Here is a 17,771-nt window from a genome sequence, read left to right as displayed (position 1 = left end):
AATCTCACGCCAACCAGCTGACCAAAGTTGGCAACCCTGCGTAAGTCGGCCCCCTTATTTTATATGCAAAAATTATCATATGCAAGGGGCACATAACTGATATGAAAGTACTCATTCGCTGTCTAAAGCGATACGCACGGTAATATTTTGTAGCAGCGCAAATGCTTGTTTATTTTATGTACATTGGCAATGTTATGACAAGAAATCATTATATGTTTTAGCCTTCGTGCCGCGAAAGAAGTACAAATTAGCCACATAAATGTTAAGATGCACGGTAATTTCTAGCCATAGCGTGAATGCACATAAAAATAAATACGCATTTGCGCTGCTACAACAAGGAATTGCCGCGCGTGTATGGGGAATGCGTACTTGCGCACCATGCAGTTATGTGATCCTGATCATACGTGTAACCATATTTGCTGTGTACATTATATATTTTTGGATTATTTTAGTTAAAGTATATGCCACTGATTTATGTTGTATATTATTATTATGCTTTGCAGTAATTTTATTAAGGTTAATATATATTTATTTTACATTACAATGTTATTGTCTTGACAGTTATGTTGAATGATCAGATTTAATTATTTTTATTTTATTTATTATCTGTTACAGTACTCTATTATTTCAGTTATATTTACATGTGTTTACATTAAGGTTCAGTATGTTTCCTTGGTTAACTGTATTATTAGTTCCTATCTGCCCTGGTACACAGGGGGACAGTTTAATGCGAAGCGCGGGAAGGGAGTTTGGAGCGCGGCTGGAGTAAGTTGTAAGGTTCTGTGTCGCCGAGTGGTGATTATTAAAAACGATTGTAAAAGGAACTGTAGCCCGCTTATTACCCACAGCCCAAGAGGGAGACTGGCACGCGCTACCCATTTATCAAGAAACCAGGGTTACAGGCTGGTGGCAGCGGTGTTTCTTTATTTTCGGAATAATTCGCCAAGGCATTCAACTCGGTTCTTTTGCGCGGAAAATGGCCGCAGTGTACATGTGCATTCTGTGAGTTGTTTGTGTATTAACACGGGCTCTTGCACAGTTAAACGGGCACTGCCTGAAGTACAAAAGTGGAACGCTTGTTATTATTTTTTTCCCGCTAATCTTGTGAGTTGGATAGTACACAAGTATGTCGTTGGTTAACGATCTCAAGGATAACATAAACAGAAACTCAGACTAACAAAAGGTGCAAATACATACTCAGTTGATTACATTGTGTTGATTACATTATAATGTTTATATTGTAATGATTACATCATGGATATTTGGCATACTTAATAATATCATAAAACTTATATTCTATGTTATATAGTGCTAAATAATATTCCATATGAGCAGCTTCACTCCTGAGTGTCCTGGGTGATTGTAGCTCAGATCCAGCTCTCTCAGGTGTGAGGGGTTTGACCTTAGAGCTGAAACCAGGGAAGAACAGCCTTCTTCTGTGACTCTACAGCCTGCAGAGAGACAGACAAAAACACTGATAAATAAGATCACATCACCAATACAAGTATTACTTATAAGTAAATGTAACTACTTTCCTATTGACAATGTGTTTCCTTTCAATAAATACAGTTTACTGTGTGGAAGGAAAACCCAGTAATACTGACCTCAGTATCCCCTGTTTACAGTCTGGAATACTCAGTAATACTGACCTCAGTATCCCCTGTTTACAGTGTGGAATACCCAGTAATACTGACCTCAGTATCCCCTGTTTACAGTGTGGAATACCCAGTAATACTGACCTCAGTTTCTCCAGTTTACAGTGTGGAATACCCAGTAATACTGACCTCAGTATCCCCTGTTTACAGTGTGGAATACCCAGTAATACTGACCTCAGTATCCCCTGTTTACAGTGTGGAAGACCCAGTAATACTGACCTCAGTTTCTCCAGTTTACAGTGTGGAATACCCAGTCCAGCAGAGAGCAGCTTCACTTCTGAATCCTGTACGTCATTGTCACTCAGGTCCAGCTCTCTCAGATGTGAGTGGTTTGATCTGAGAGCTGAAGCCAGCGCCTCACAGCATTCCTCTGTGAGTTCACACCGGTTCACCTTTAGGAAAATGAAAGACTTTTAAGATTCAAGATTATTTATTTGTCACATGCATAGTTATACAGGTACAACATGCAGTGAAATGTATCCTGAACTGCTCTTTTGACTGTGCAACATTAGAATAATTTAATAATTAAAAACCACTTTTTGCATTGGTGCACTGTATATTATATCACAGTGAGCCATTACATTCATCACAGAAGAGATTCTTTTAAACAATGAATTTATTGTACAGCTTTTAAGAAGCACATTAACACTCATCTCACTTTTGACTGGAACATTGTATTTTGTTAAACTCAGCTTGTTAAATTTAAACTTGTTAAATTTAAAATTACAACACATCCATCACTTTTCTTTGTCTATTAGCTGCTAACCAACACAGTGCTAACCATGACAGTTTGGTGTAAGATCAGCGGGTAATGCTTGAGGGAGGTTATCCATGACAGTATGGTATTGGGTCAGTGGGTAACATTTGAGTGAGGTTATTCATGACAGTATGGTATTGGATCAGTGGGTAACGCCTGAGTGAGGTTATCCATGTCAGTATGGTAGTAGATCAGTGGGTAATACTTGAGGGAGGTTATCCTTGATAGTGTGGTATTGGATCAGTGGGTAACATTTGAGTGAGGTTATCCATGACAGTATGGTATTGGATCAGTGGGTAACATTTGAGTGAGGTTATCCATGTCAGTATGGTAGTAGATCAGTGGGTAATACTTGAGGGAGGTTACCCTTGATAGTGTGGTATTGGATCAGTGGGTAACATTTGAGTGAGGTTGTCCATGACAGTATGGTATTGGATCAGTGGGTAACATTTGAGTGAGGTTGTCCTTGTCAGTATGGTATTAGATCAGTAGGTAACGCTTGAGGGAGGTTATCCTTGTCAGTATGGTATTAGATCAGTAGGTAACGCTTGAGGGAGGTCAGCCAGGACAGTATGTTGGTAGATCGGGGGTGACGTTTGGGCCCTTCCATGTATTGACACTATTGTGCTGGAAGGGGTCGTGTTCCTCTGTGAGTTTAGCAGCTATGTTGTCGGGGAGCTGCCCCTGTTTGGGTCTCCCAAGGCAAATTGTTCCTGGGTGAGCAGCCAGACAAAGTGTGAGTCACTAACACTAAGGATCATGTGACCCTGCCCAGGTTGGGGAGACCTGGACCCTTCCCTGGAGCAGGTGAGCGCCTAATTTACATGGGCCCCCCCTCCTGTGTATCCACCATCTGCAGGGCGAGCCGTGGGGGTTGGGTGCAATGTGGATTAGGGGTGAGAGAAAAAATCGATGCATCGATGCATCTTTTTTCTTTCTCTAACGATTCAAAATCGATTCTCAAAGATTCAGAATCGATTCTGTGTTCTATCAAATTGCGACTGCGCGCCTGAAAAATAAACATTACAACGCTCGCCTCTTACATATGCTGCTCTTCATTTGAACAATGGACAAACTACATCCTGCACCATCAAATTTAAAATCGACTGTGTGGCAACATTTTGGATTTTGTGAAGACAAAGAGAAAGGGGTCGTTGATAAAAGCCATACTGTGTGCAAAGTCTGTCGCGCCAAATTTAAGTATTTCGGGAACACTACTAATATGAAGAAGCATATAACACGGTTCCACTCAGAGCTGCAGGAACGGACTTCGGTCCCGATCGCGCCCAGCGCCGGTTTCACTCAAAGGACCCTTGAGCAAGTAGCAAAGCTTCCATCCAATTCTGAAAAAGCAAAACGAATTACACGGTCAGTGGCGGGTTTCATTGCCAAAGATTTGGTCTTACTCTGTAATGGGGAACGAAGGATTTCGCTCAATGTTACAGGTGCTTGAGCCAAGAAATAGTGTGCAGTCACGACGTTATTTCAGTGACACTGCAATACCCGCACTCTACAGGGAGACTAAAGCTCAAATTTTAGAATCAATAAGTAATATGGACAGGATTGCAATAACATGCGATGCATGGACATGAATTTCAACAGACTCGTATGTCACCATTACGGCTCACTACATCACGGATGAGTTTAAGCTCGCGGCTGAAGATAATTCTAAAGGTTCTAAACAAAAATAAATAAAAGACATTCCTTCCTTTGTTAAAAGGTTCTAAACAAACTGAAAACAACACATTTGTTGATTTGTTGTTACAATTGTTCTTAGTAATTGTTCATCCTGATATAATTTTGTTAAAATAAAATCAATAAAAGTCTTTATTTCACTTTGTCATTTTAAAAATTGAAATACTGTCAAACAGAGATTCTAACTATGAACAAAAAACATATAATTTAAATTTTAAATTAAGCATATTTGCAAAAAAAATGTATATGAAGAATCGTTTTGGAATCGGATCGTGGATCCCAGAATCGTAATTGGATCGGATCGCGAAGTACCTAAAGATTCCCACCCCTAATGTGGATCAGGTGGCAGTGTATGCAGGGGCCTAGGCGGACCCATCATCGGCTACCAGTTCTGGTTCTAAGAACATGGAAAGTAACCTCTCTGGTGGGAAAGGAACCTGAGCTGATTGGGGAGGTAGAGAGATACCGACTAAATATATGCACAGGTTGGGCTTGAGAGGGGCTGGACTCCCCTCTATTTCACTCTTGACTTGCCCCTGGTGAGAGGGGCTGGACTCCCCTCTATTCCACTCTTGACTTGCCCCTGGTGAGAGGGGCTGGACTCCCCTCTATTCCACTCTTGACTTGCCCCTGGTGAGAGGGGCTGGACTCCCCTCTATTACACTCTTGACTTGCCCCTGGTGAGAGGCGCTGGACTCCCCTCTATTCCACTCTTGACTTGCCCCTGGTGAGAGGTGCTGGGCAGGTGTGGGTCTACTTATGTGCTGATTTCACATGGCCGCCATTTTGAATGGAAAGCGAGGCAGAGGAGGGAGTCACCCCAAGTGGAAGCCTGGAAGTACAGTCACATAACAACGGTTTGGACCATAAACTTTGAGCTGGTGCCACATTTTACCATAAACGATGCTGAAAAATGGGCTGAGGAGGGATGTTGAATATCAAGAGCAGTTCTGTTAAAAGGATACAGCAACTGAATAGAGGGGAACATTACTGATATTAAAGGTAAGTTAAGGATTTTGACAGGCGTAGCCTAAGTGTCAATGTACTAGCTAATCAGCAAACATCAAAATATTCTTTGCAGCGTGAATAACTAACGTTAGTTATTAACAAGCTTGATTTATTTTCTGAGTTTACAATTTTCTGAGACAACAAGCACTATTATCCTGAGAGAGGCTGAAAACGCTGGATACATATTACTAAACATATATGGTACATTACAGAGTTACTCAATGGGGTATGAATATATTTTAGGTCCAAGCAGAGTCAGGTACTTCACCTCCAATGGATCTTGGGTTTTCACTTAGAAAATAAAAATCTTCAGCCCCACTGTGAGGAATTATAGCAGGAGGCAGCTTGGTTATATGAAACATCCTCACTACTGTAAATCCATGATTCTGCAAAAGTGTGTTTTCTAAATTTGAACTTAGCTTCTAAGTGTCCTGGTTACAAGGAAATCAAGAGAAAGGTAAACCTTGATCACATTCTCGTCTTTGATAAGATGTACATCCTGGTTCACAAGAATATGCCACAGTAGCATCAACGAATTTTGTGGAATTCATCCCACCTCAGCCTCGTTTTCATTTTGAAAATGGTGACCTCTGCGAAATAAGCTAATAGCCCCCCCAATTCAGTGCCAGAACGTTGGAGTTCACCCCAGTGAGTGAGAGGGTTACCTCCCTTCCACTTCGAGTTGGGGGAGGGGGTCTGACTGTTTATGCGTATGCACCGAACACCAGCTCAGAGTACCTGGACTGCTTGTAGACCTGGGAGGGGGGGCTGGGAGGTGCCCCCCGTGGGGACTGCATTGTCCTGCTGGGAGACATTAACGCTGATGTGCGTAGCGACAGTGAAACCTGGAAGGGTGTGATTGGGAGGAACGGCCTGGCCGATCTGAATCCCTGTGCTGCCCACAGTGTGTCCATAACGAACAGCATGGTGGAACATAAGTGCTCCTGTGACCGGAGCATCCTGGGCCGCAGGTCGATGGCCGATGGCCGTCTGATGGGACTGGCAGTTTGTCACTTCTAATATCTCTCCTTAAACGTTTAATATTCTTTTAATTTTTTATTGTCATATTTAGTCCTACGATTTTACTTTGTGCATTAAGCATTTTATTTCTTATCTTTTCTGGAAAGCACTTTGAATGACCTTCTTGTATGAAAGATGTGCTATATAAATAAACTTGACTTAAACCGACATAAAATATTCATTCTCTACTCACTTCAGCTTCTCCAGTTTACAGCTGGGATTCTCCAGTACAGCAGAGAGCAGCTTCACTCCTGAGTCTCCTGGGTGATTGTAGCTCAGATCCAGATTTCTGAGGTTTGACTTCAGAGCTGAAGTCAGAGAAGAACAGCCTCTCTGTGACTCTACAGCCTGACAGCCTATAGAAAGGAAACCACAAAATTTCAGACAAAATACAGGCAGCAGCGACCTGTCAAATCACCAGTGCTGACGTTGCCAGTGACTGGCCTGGACCCACCAGAGCAAACAGCCCTTCAGCACCCCCCACCCCCCACCCTTCCCCCATCCCAGGTCTCCCTGTTGCTGATAAAAAGCTGCCATTCGGGGGTAATATTCTGCACTTGGGTTTGCCTGAGTGCCTCTGTTCCTGCAGTTGCCACACACTGTTCACTGAAGCTCACCTTTTAGCGTCACTGACTGTAATAACAGAAATAAATGATCAGCTTCTAAATTAGACCATCCAGTGAGAGCGACCCACTGCATCAAACAACTGGACTCTCTCATCCCCAGTCCTGCCAGAGGAAGAGAGGATGAGACCCTGGACTGACGTCAAGATCAAATGGTGTGACGTCATAGAAACCGCAAGATGCCCACGGTCGAGCACAGAACCAACCGTGAGGAAGTGAGGAATGCAAACAGGAGGCGGTTGGTATTAGATCAGTGGGTAATGCTGGTAGAGTAACCAGTGCTCCCACCCACTCCTTATTTTCTACATCCTCCTTTGCCTGCTGTCGTGTCACAGAGACACAGAGTTTGGCCAAAACACAATGATGTCCTTTTTTGGGCAATGTAACAATGCTGCTGATATAAGACCCATACAGAGTATCAGACATTTACATTACATTTACATTTACAGGATTTGGCAGACGCCCTTAGCCAGAGCGACTTACATAAGTGCTTTGAGACTCTACAATGAATTTCCGATGCTAGCTCAATAAGGACCCAAGCTATGAATACTATCTCTGAGAACTCCATTGAGTAGTGCAGAATTTTTTATTTATTTATTTATTTTTATTTATTTTTTTTAAACACCAGAAAAAGGATCGAGTAAGAATATAGAAGTTCTACGTCAGGTATTTCTGAAAAAGAAAAGTTTTGAGTCGTCGCTTGAAGACAGTCAAGGATTCAGCTGTTCGGACATCTAGGGGGAGTTCATTCCACCAATTAGGTGCCAGGACAGAGAAGAGCCGAGATGCGTGTCTTCCTTGTGCCTTGAGGGGAGGTGGGACCAGTCGAGCAGTGCTGGAGGATCGGAGAGATCGTGGTGCAGAGCGGGGTGTGATGAGGTCCTTTAGGTAGGATGGTGCCAGAGAATTTTTGGCTTTGTATGCCAGCATCAGTGTTTTGAATCTGATGCGTGCAGCTACAGGAAGCCAGTGGAAACCAGACATACAGTTGTGGTCAAAAGTTTACATACACTTGTAAAGAACATAATATCATGGCCCTCTTGAGTTTCCCGTTATTTCTACAACTCTGATTTTTCTCTGATAGAGTGATTGGAACAGATACTTCTTTGTCACAAAAAACATTCATGAAGTTTGGTTCTTTCATGACTTTATTATGGGTTAACGGAAAAAAGTGATCATATCTGCTGGGTCAAAAATATACATACAACAATGCTAATATTTGGTTACATGTCCCTTAGCCATTTTCACTTCAATTAGGCGCTTTTGGTAGCCATCCACAAGCTTCTGGCAAGCTTCTGGTTGAATCTTTGACCACTCCTCTTGACAGAATTGGTGCAGTTCAGTTAAATTTGATGGCTTTCTGACATGGACTTGTTTCTTCAGCATTGTCCACATGTTTTCAATGGGGTTTAAGTCAGGACCCTAATTCTAGCCTGATTTAGCCATTCCTTTACCACTTTTGATGTGTGTTTGGGGTCATTGTCCTGTTGGAACACCCAACTGTGCCCAAGACCCAACCTTCGGGCTGATGATTTTAGGTTATGTTGAAGAATTTGAAGGTAATCCTCCTTCTTCATTATCCCATTTACTCTCTGTAAAGCACCAGTTCCATTGGCAGCAAAACAGCCCCACAGCATAATACTACCACCGTGCTTGATGGTAGGCATGGTGTTCTTGGGGTTAAAGGCCTCACCTTTTCTCCTCCAAACATATTGCTGGGCATTGTGGCCAAAAAGCTCGATTTTTGTTTCGTCTGACCACAGAACTTTCCTCCAGAAGGTCTTATCTTTGTCCATGTGATCAGCAGCAAACTTCAGTCGAGCCTTAAGGTGCCGCTTTTGGAGCAAGGGCTTCCTTCTTGCACGGCAGCCTCTCAGTCCATGGAGATGCAAAACACGCTTGACTGTGGACAATGACACCTGTGTTCCAGCAGCTTCTAATTCTTGGCAGAGATGCTTTTTGGTGGTTCTCGGTTGACTCTTTACCCTCCTGACCAATTTTCTCTCAGCAGCAGGTGATAGCTTGCGTTTTCTTCCTGAACATGGTAGTGATGAAATAGTGCCATGCACTTTATACTTACAAACAATTGTTTGCACTGTTGCTCTTGGGACCTGCAGCTGCTTTGAAATGGCTCCAAGTGACTTTCCTGACTTGTTCAAGTCAATAATTCGCATTTTCAGATCCATACTGAGCTCCTTTGACTTTCCCATTGTAGCGTTTGTGGACGTTTGTATCCAATGAGCCCTATTTAAATGGCCTCAGAGAAGTCACCAGCTGTAGTCACTCATAATCACTCACAAGAAGTTAAGAGGCCATGCTATGAAGCTCATTTCACTGACACAACTTTCTAAGTCACCAAAATTGCGAATTTATGTTGCTGTATGTATATTTTTGACCCAGCAGATATGATTACTTTTTTCTGTTAACCCATAATAAAGTCATGAAAGAACCAAACTTCATGAATGTTTTTTGTGACAAAGAAGTATCTGTTCCAATCACTCTATCAGAGAAAAATCAGAGTTGTGGATATAACGGGAAACTCAAGAGAGCCATGATATTATGTTCTTTACAAGTGTATGTAAACTTTTGACCACAACTGTATGAGTGTCCCAGTTTACCTCTGTCCCACTTAACATTCACCCAGCTCAAAAGGTCTCTCAGTACATTCCATACCTGTTGGCAATATGAATTCAATGAATGATTTCACTCATCAAATTCGCCTTGTACTGCAAAGGCAGAACTGCAATCAACTGCATTCCCTGGCACAACAACAACCCTGTGTATCAATCGACGCGTCTGGAAGGCTAAGAGCTGCCAGCCATCGCTGTGACCGGGTCCCTCTTCCTCCGACTGTACATTAAGCCGGTCAGTCCCCACAAGCTGTTGTGAGGAATTGTCTCTATGAAAAATGAGCCTTTTCTTTCCCGAGTGCTTGCAGCTCCCTCTGTGTTGTCCTGTGTGTGTGACGCAGCTCCTGACCCCCTGCCCAGTCAGCATGATCCCCAATCCCCATTTATCCCCAGTTATCACTTTGTGAGGCTGGAGAAGTCCTGCCATTTCCTGCAGACTTCAATCCCAGATCACTGCTGGCCACAGTAGCCTTTCATCCTGGCAGTGATTCCCTCCATTGTTCCCCCACCTCCTCCATTAGTTGTATCGCCGCCTTGCAGAGCTGATGTTTCCTCTTTCTCTGGCTGCTGTCCATGGTTTCTTTGTACAAAGAGCCCCATCACGTTTTCAGCCTATTGGTATATTTGCAACTGATAATTTAATTTGTTATCCCATCTGTGCGTTTTCACAAGTTTAGATTTGCATTATATGTTATATTGTTCATGTTTACATGCATCATGTGGCAATGATTTGACTCGCATTTTGCTCTTTACATACTTGGAATCGATTTTCCTCTTATTGACAGTTTGTGCTTTTCTCACGTGGAGGCTGGGAAGAGCCAACAAAGTGCTACTTAAAGTTTGTCTGTTAATTCTGGAATAATGAAGGCTTTTGGGAAACGCACATAGACCACACTCATTCTTTACTTACATTGTTCATTATTTTATTCATTATTCACTACGTAAGACTGATCGCCTTAGGGAAAGCCCTCCCTGACTAGTAACTCTGAAAGGAGGAGATGTGAACATCCTCAGCAACTACTGCAGGCCTGTCCGGCTTTATCCATCCATCCATTTCCCAAACCGCCTTTCCTATTGGGTCGCGGGGGGTCCGGAGCCTATCCCGGAAGCAATGGGCACGAAGCTGGGAACAACCCAGGATGAGGGGCCTGCGCATCACAGGGCACACTCACACAAACCCCACGATGACATGGGGAGAACATGCAAACTCCACACACATATGACCCAGGCGGAGATTCGAACCCGGGTCCCATAGGTGTGAGGCAACAGTGCTAACCACTGCACCACCATGCCGAAATGTCAAAAGTCTGACCCCCCAAAACATCTGGTGTTAGTTTATTGTATAAATCATTACATGCAAAATGGTCGTCATAATCGCTCAAGCATGTTCTCTATACATCTGTATAACTGCGTGTGTGTATATATACAGTACTGTGCAAAAGTCTTAGGCAGTCCAAAGAAATGTTTGAAGCTGTTTATCTGGGTAGCAAGTGTATTTTGGCTTTGAACAAAAAACACAATTTAACATTAGAACGTCTGCAAATTAAGAGTAACACAATAAAAAACTAGTAATAATTTCTTCTGTTTTCTAAAAAGTTACTGATATCTAGTTGGATGGCTAGATAAACATTGCCTCAGTTCCCAAACTTCTCCCCAGGGGCACCTCAGATGATTTTGTTAAATTTTACCAACAGCTCAATTAAATAATTAAATGTATTGGCTTAAAATGTCAGTGACAGATTGACTAGCTGTATGAGGTCTGCTAGTGGTCAAGTCAAAAAATACATGGCTGCAAATACTAGGATGATTTTAGCAGAGGTTCTGAAATGGCGAAGCTGACACACTTTGACAGGCATCATATCATAGTTTTACACCAACAGGAGGATAATCTAAACATCATTTTCTTTGCCTGCCTAAGACATTTGCACAGTACTGTATATATATATTTAGGTCCTCAATCATGGCCTTACAATGACTGAGGCTGGTCGGCTGAATGATGGGAGAACAACCATGTCCTCAACCATTCAAACATTTCATAGAGCCAGCAGGTATGTAATCCAACAATGTGCCCTGTACTGTAATATTGTCCTCTTACTGCAGTGCTTCATATTACAGTATTCCATTTGCATTTTATATTACACAGTGAGTAATAATGAACAGTGAGTGGGGGGGGGAGAGGACATGCCCTACATACACACCTTTCCCACTGAATACACCCACATAGAATTAGCACTTGTTTCCCAAATTCCTGTGAAAATGTTACTGCGATTGAGCATGTACATGAGCGATTGACTACACACCAATACAATCCAAATCCAAAACACACATGGTAAATGTGCTTTTCTACTTTTATGAGAACTGAAAGCGCTTTACAATTCATGCCTCACATTCACCCATCCACATACCGGTGGGGGAGGCTGCCATGCAAGGCGCCAACCTGCACGCCGGGAGCAATTTGGGGTTCAGTGTCTTGCTGAAGGACACTTTTGATGAGGTCAGGAGAAACCAGGGCTCGAACCTGGAACTCTCTAGTTGCTAAACGATAGCACTACCTCCTGCGCCACCATCATCTCCAAATGTAAGGAGAAGGAGGTTCCTCGGAGCTCCGAGATGTGTTTGGCTGTAATGAATCTGGAATATAGCTATATGACATAGTTTTTGATAACACCAGCATTTATTTTTTAAGCAAAAATGGCAAGCAGATCAGAACTGGCCGGATTTGATGTTGCAGCTTTTATTGAAATACAAAACAAAATTGAAAAGTGCTGAAGTTTGAATGACTTCAAACTTTGATTTATTTCAGTTATTTTATATTGGGCTCAAGGATTGGTTTCATCATACAAATACAGCACAGATAATGTTTACTTGAAATTACTGAAAAGTAAGTGATACCAGAATCAGGGGGTCAATAAGCTTTTAAGTAATAATGTGGATTGTGCTTGGGGTAGAAGCTGCACGTTGTGTTGAAGAAAAGTATAGATTTTCAAAATATGCAAATTAATTCTAATAATATTAATGACATTCATGTTTAGATGACATTAATTACATAACTAATAATACATTGAGAATCAATGTTTTGTTATTGTATAGATGGAAAGATATGAAAGTGATGTGGAAAATCTGGAACACTGAAACACATTGGGATGGGTGGTGCTAATAATGGTACTGCAGCCAGCCAGTAGGGGGCGCTTGACATGTTTCATTTTCACCTTTTAGAGACATTATGGTCTCCATGTTTTTTGCAGTCAGTGCTTTGATCACAGATTTGAAAGCAGTATGCATAATGCATCAGGACTCACACTGAAATTCCCTATATGTGGATATATTATGCAACATGATTCTGTAGGAATGTTGGTACCTTGGAAACACACATATACAAATATACCTTATATGTGAGTTTGGATATGGGTGTGGCTGCAACTGGAGAGGCTTGTAGTACATATTCTGCAAAGTCTTCATAACGGTTATTCCAAATATTATGTACAAACTATGACAGAGGCTTGATTGCATACATGGGTTTTGTTGGGAAAATATCAGTTCATGAAATACATTATTGAGGAAACTCTAGTTGCTTTTACTTCTATTTAATACTTTTAGGCACACACACATCACAAGGAAAATAAACTATTATTTATAATAAATAGCACGCAATGATTAAATATAAAAGACTATAGCATAGAAAAATAAAATGATACTATCGGACAAAATGGCCATGGAAATGTAACAGAGAGCGGTGAGCTGGAAACCAGAGTCTTGACCCTGAGGAGTTAAATAAAATATTCAATTTCTCTGTTGTGTCACTGTCGTGGTTTTTTCTCCTTCCCCGCCAAATCAGAGGTCAGAGAGCCGCTTGTGCAGTATCCAGAATTCAGTCTTTATTGCAACAATGGAGTTACAACCAAGGCTGGACACGTAAAGTGTGTCCAGTACTGTTTTACACCAATTTTTATATAAGTTCTTATCATTTAACAATATCTTGTCACTTAAGCATCATGATTCCTTCAGCCATTCACAATAATTGTTTTTTTCCTTAATCCACACCCCTAGGTGACAAGTTTGTCCATCATTTCTTTTACCGTTTGGTCTCTCGGCTGAACATAACGGTGGCGCGAGCAGCTCCACTTGGTTTTTTAAAAATGCTCAGCCGTGAACTTCTGGTGAACACAGGCGAATCCCTTCCTTCAGTAGTAAACCTAGGCAGTTTCAGCCTTTTACACATTGTCTAACTAAAAGGTTGATAATATATTTGTCCTTTAGCATTGTGATAAAATATACGTTAATAAAAGTGAATATTCATAGATTCAGGACTAACATAAAGTAGCTAACAGAATCTCAGACTAACAAAAGGTGCAAATACATACTCAGTTGGTTACATTGTGTTGATTACATTATAATGTTTACATTGTAATGATTACATCATGGATATTTGGCATACTTTTTAATAATATTATAATACTTATATTCTACGCTATATAGTGCTAAATATTCTTCCATATATTTCCCCCCTTTGGGACTCCAAGGAGTCCCACACACAATCCTGTCCATCCAGCCTAGGAGGGAGGGCAAAAACCCTATGACCCAGGGAAATTCCACTCCCAGCCCGCCACAGGCGCGGCCCCCCTTCGGGGTCCATGGCAGGCATGACTCACAAACTACTAACACGGAGAATCAACCAACAGCAGCACAGGGGGTACATCAGGAAAGGGAGGGGAGCATCGCCATACAATGACCTCCCCTGGATATATTGCATATATAGCAGGACTACAAAGCCTATTACAAACAATACAAAAACAGATATATCTAATACAAGGATAAGTAAAAGGTTAACTAATAATATTGCAGACTATTATAACAGACAGTCTGTCCTAATCAGAAAAATCCCAGATGTTGTGGGAGGCAGGCATTCTGCAGGTCTCCTGCTCGGAGTATTCACACACGGAACAGCTGAACTTCAGCTATGGGCAGGACTGCATCCAAGGTGTCTATGTCGCCATCCGTTTCCGTGTTGGTCCAGGAGGATGCCGCTCCAAACGGTCCTCCCACCACTCTAGACATTGCAGCTATAGTTGCCTGCCGGGACAGTGCTCTCCCCACTAGGGAGCGAACAAGAGGAACTACACAACACAAGATTAGTAGCAGAGCAAACTTTCTCATAGCCTCAGGAAAGGAACCATCCGGGGCTGTATTATTGGGAATAAACGTACTGCACTGATCCCCGAACAGCACACACACTCCCCCTTTTTCTGCCAGGAGCCAATCCAGGGCCATCCTGTTCTGCCAGGCTATCAGACTGGTGGCCTGAAGCTGCTCCCCCAGAGATGCGAGTGCCTCCTGAGTATAGTTGGTAAACCTCTGCTGATTATAATACAAATAATTTATCCATTCCACATTTTTGTTAAGAGTAGGTCAAATAAATATTGATTCGAAACCAGCAGCTATCTCACTTCTCGCCTTATATTTCTCTGGAATGCTCCTCGGCTGGCCAATCTCATCTATATATATATATATATTGGGATCCTTCTCATAATTTGCAACAGATCTGCGGGACCTAGACGGTCGTCTTCTAGAATATATATCCACCTGGCTGGCTAACATTACCCTAGCGCAGAGGCCTCCCCAATTATAGGGAAGAGTAGGCCTCAATCCGCCCTCCTTACCACACAGACACCACACATCTGCCAGGGGCACACTCTGGTTTTCTAGCGCATCCAGCGGACATGTGATAGTTCTCCGTTCTGTGATCGGGGACCTTTCACATCCCAAACAGTTCCACAGGTTCCCCAGAAGATGCCTACCTCCTCTGGCCCATCATTTGTAAAACAGTTATAAATAGGTCCCTTGAAAAAACTCTTCATCATAATATCTTGCTGTCCCCCTTCCCAGGGCTTAAACTGCCCACAATGCTTTTCCACCCTGTAAGCATATTTAGTATTTCCCTGATATATCAGACACTGATAGGGGCAGTATGGTATGCGCTCTGACTGGTTAGATATGGGTCTGCAGTCTTTCTCAGGAGCCTGCCCCTCCTGACACAGACTCTTCCAGAATCTCATAATCCTCTCCATTTCCCATTCTTCACACCGTTTATTAGTGTATGGGAACGGAACTACCCTAACTGAAGGGTCAGGACCTGCACACAACACACAACCCTCCTGCCCTAATGAAACGGCGGTTTATTTAGCCCATTTATACCACCAATTTCCAAGCGTACGTTTTGCTAACCCATCCAGGTCTACTTCATCCTGGGTATATTCTACAATTTGCTCACTCTCCTCACTCCCATATCTCCTCCTTATTTCTCTCCGCTTTCGCTCATTGTTATCTGAGAGGTTATTCAACATTAAAGGACCACGCTGAGTCAGTGAAGTCAATTGTCCTGAACTCTCCTGACCTGTGGTCCTGCTGTGCCCCCAAACCTGAAGGGCCTGATATATCATTCTCATCACTAACATCGTCGCTGTCAGCCCTACCAGAACCCACAGCTTCGTGTCCTGTCTGGGGTGGCTGGCCTGCTTGCGACGCTTCCTCTTGACCCTCACTCTGCTCTGAACCTGAAACTGGCTCCACCCCAAGTTGTGGAGCTCCTCTGGAAGCTACATCAGGGCCATCTGAGTCAAGGGCAGCTGCATCCTCTGTGTCGTTTTCAGTGACTATCTGCCTTTCGTGCAGTACTCTAGTGCAGTGGTTCAAATGATACCACGTGTTACTCCCTTCTACCTGTACTGCTGTTGCTGTGGCTCGTGTCACCTTGAAGGGTCCCTCTCGTCGGGGCTCGTGCCACTTTCGCCGGAACACTCACAGGTAGACTTTATCTCCTGGAAAGATGACTGGATCCTTCTGGTCTGTGTCTTCTTTCTGTGCTTTCTCCTTTTCCTGTTTGGAAATAACTTTGTGTATTTTGGTTAACGTCCTCATTTACAACTTTAATTCATCCCCCAGCTGATCTAGGCTGGGTCCCTTATACGCCCCCTCCAAGTCGATCCAGGCATTGGTCTCCCTGTCAGCATTTCATGCGGAGACAAATGCGTCACCCTGTGCATTTCCATTCGATACGCCATCAAGGCTGTTGGCAGTGCATCCACCCAGTTCATTTTCGTGGTGGCGCAAATCTTATTCAGCTTCTGCTTAAGTGTGCCATTCACTCTCTCCACCATGCCCTGCGACTGAGGGTGATACACACATCCCAACCTTTGTTTTATTCTCAGCTGTTGAAGCACTAACTTAGTAACTTTCCCCACAAAGGCAGCTCCATTATCAGAGCTTATTTCAGTTGGTATCCCAAACCTCGGAATCACCTCTCTGATCAGGAATTTCACCACTGTCATCGCTCCCATGTCCTTGGACGGTATTGCCTCCACCCATCTGCTGAACCTGTCCACAATCACAAGCATGTATCGCTTTCCATATGCTGTTTTTCCCATGTCCACATAGTCCATCACTAGGTGTCTGAACGGTTCTTCAGGCACTGGAATGTGCCCTACTGGGGCTATGATTGCTTTGTGTACATTGTTCTTAATGCACACCTCACATTCCGACAACCTTGCATCCACCATTGCTTGCATCTGAGGTGCCCAGAAACCTTGTCGTGTCATTTTCCGTAACACCTCCCCCCTTGCACAATGGTCAAGACCATGCGCATCCATTATCAAAATGTTCGCCAGAGACAGAGGTGCGGCCAAAAGTCCCTCATGGTTGCGATACAGACCATTAGCATCCTTAGAGGCCCCCCTTTTTAGCCAGACAGAGGCCTCATAGGGGCCTGCACGCTCCTGCAGGGCCACCAGATCAGAAACAGTAAGGTCCGGCTCTATAGTCACCATAGGCAAAAGATGAGCAGTCCTGACCTGCGCAGCCGCCCTGGCTGCTGCATCAGAGGCCGCATTGCCTCGAATAACAAAATCACGACCTTTGCGGTGGGCTTGACACTTATAATATCCAAATGCTTAGGATGCATCATTGCATGTAGCAACTCCAAAATCTGATTATAATGCTGAATGGGGGAGCCGTCACTTTTGCGAAAGCCCCTTTGCTTCCAGACTGCTCCAAACAGATGGCATCCATCGTGTGCGTATGCAGAGTCTGTGTAGATTGTAACCGTCTTATGTTGTCCTCGCCGGCACGCTGCAGTCAAAGCCTTTAGCTCCGCTAATTGAGCGGAACACGGTTGTGCCGCTGGCTCTGAAACGAGAGTGTGAAAATCATCACCCTGTGCCTGAACTACAGCAAACCCAGCCTTTAAGGCATCCACATCTCTCCAACATGAGCCATCCACAAACAACACCATCTCGCTATTTTCAATGGGAGAACTCTCCAAGTCTGGTCTCAGTTTAGTGTAAACCAAAGACTCAAAGAGTGCCCCTCATCCTCCAGGGGAATGCTGTCT

General features: G+C 43.3%; 1 protein-coding gene and 1 long non-coding RNA gene across 6 annotated transcripts in view; both read left to right on the top strand.

The window, feature by feature from the left end:
* The window catches only part of LOC125721413 (NACHT, LRR and PYD domains-containing protein 3-like), a 213,174-nt gene that overhangs the window by 56,644 nt on the left and 138,759 nt on the right, over nucleotides 1–17,771 (top strand). The window lies entirely within an intron of this gene.
* LOC125721450 (uncharacterized) lies at nucleotides 1,904–10,485 on the top strand. The gene is made up of 3 exons (XR_007385750.1): nucleotides 1,904–2,027; nucleotides 6,862–6,996; nucleotides 9,497–10,485. It is a non-coding gene; the product is annotated as an uncharacterized LOC125721450 (long non-coding RNA).

Source organism: Brienomyrus brachyistius, unplaced genomic scaffold (assembly GCF_023856365.1).
Source record: "Brienomyrus brachyistius isolate T26 unplaced genomic scaffold, BBRACH_0.4 scaffold33, whole genome shotgun sequence".
Taxonomy (NCBI): Eukaryota; Metazoa; Chordata; class Actinopteri; order Osteoglossiformes; family Mormyridae; genus Brienomyrus; species Brienomyrus brachyistius.
Note: the sequence above shows the minus strand (reverse complement) of the source record. Positions and strands in the feature narration are given on the sequence as shown.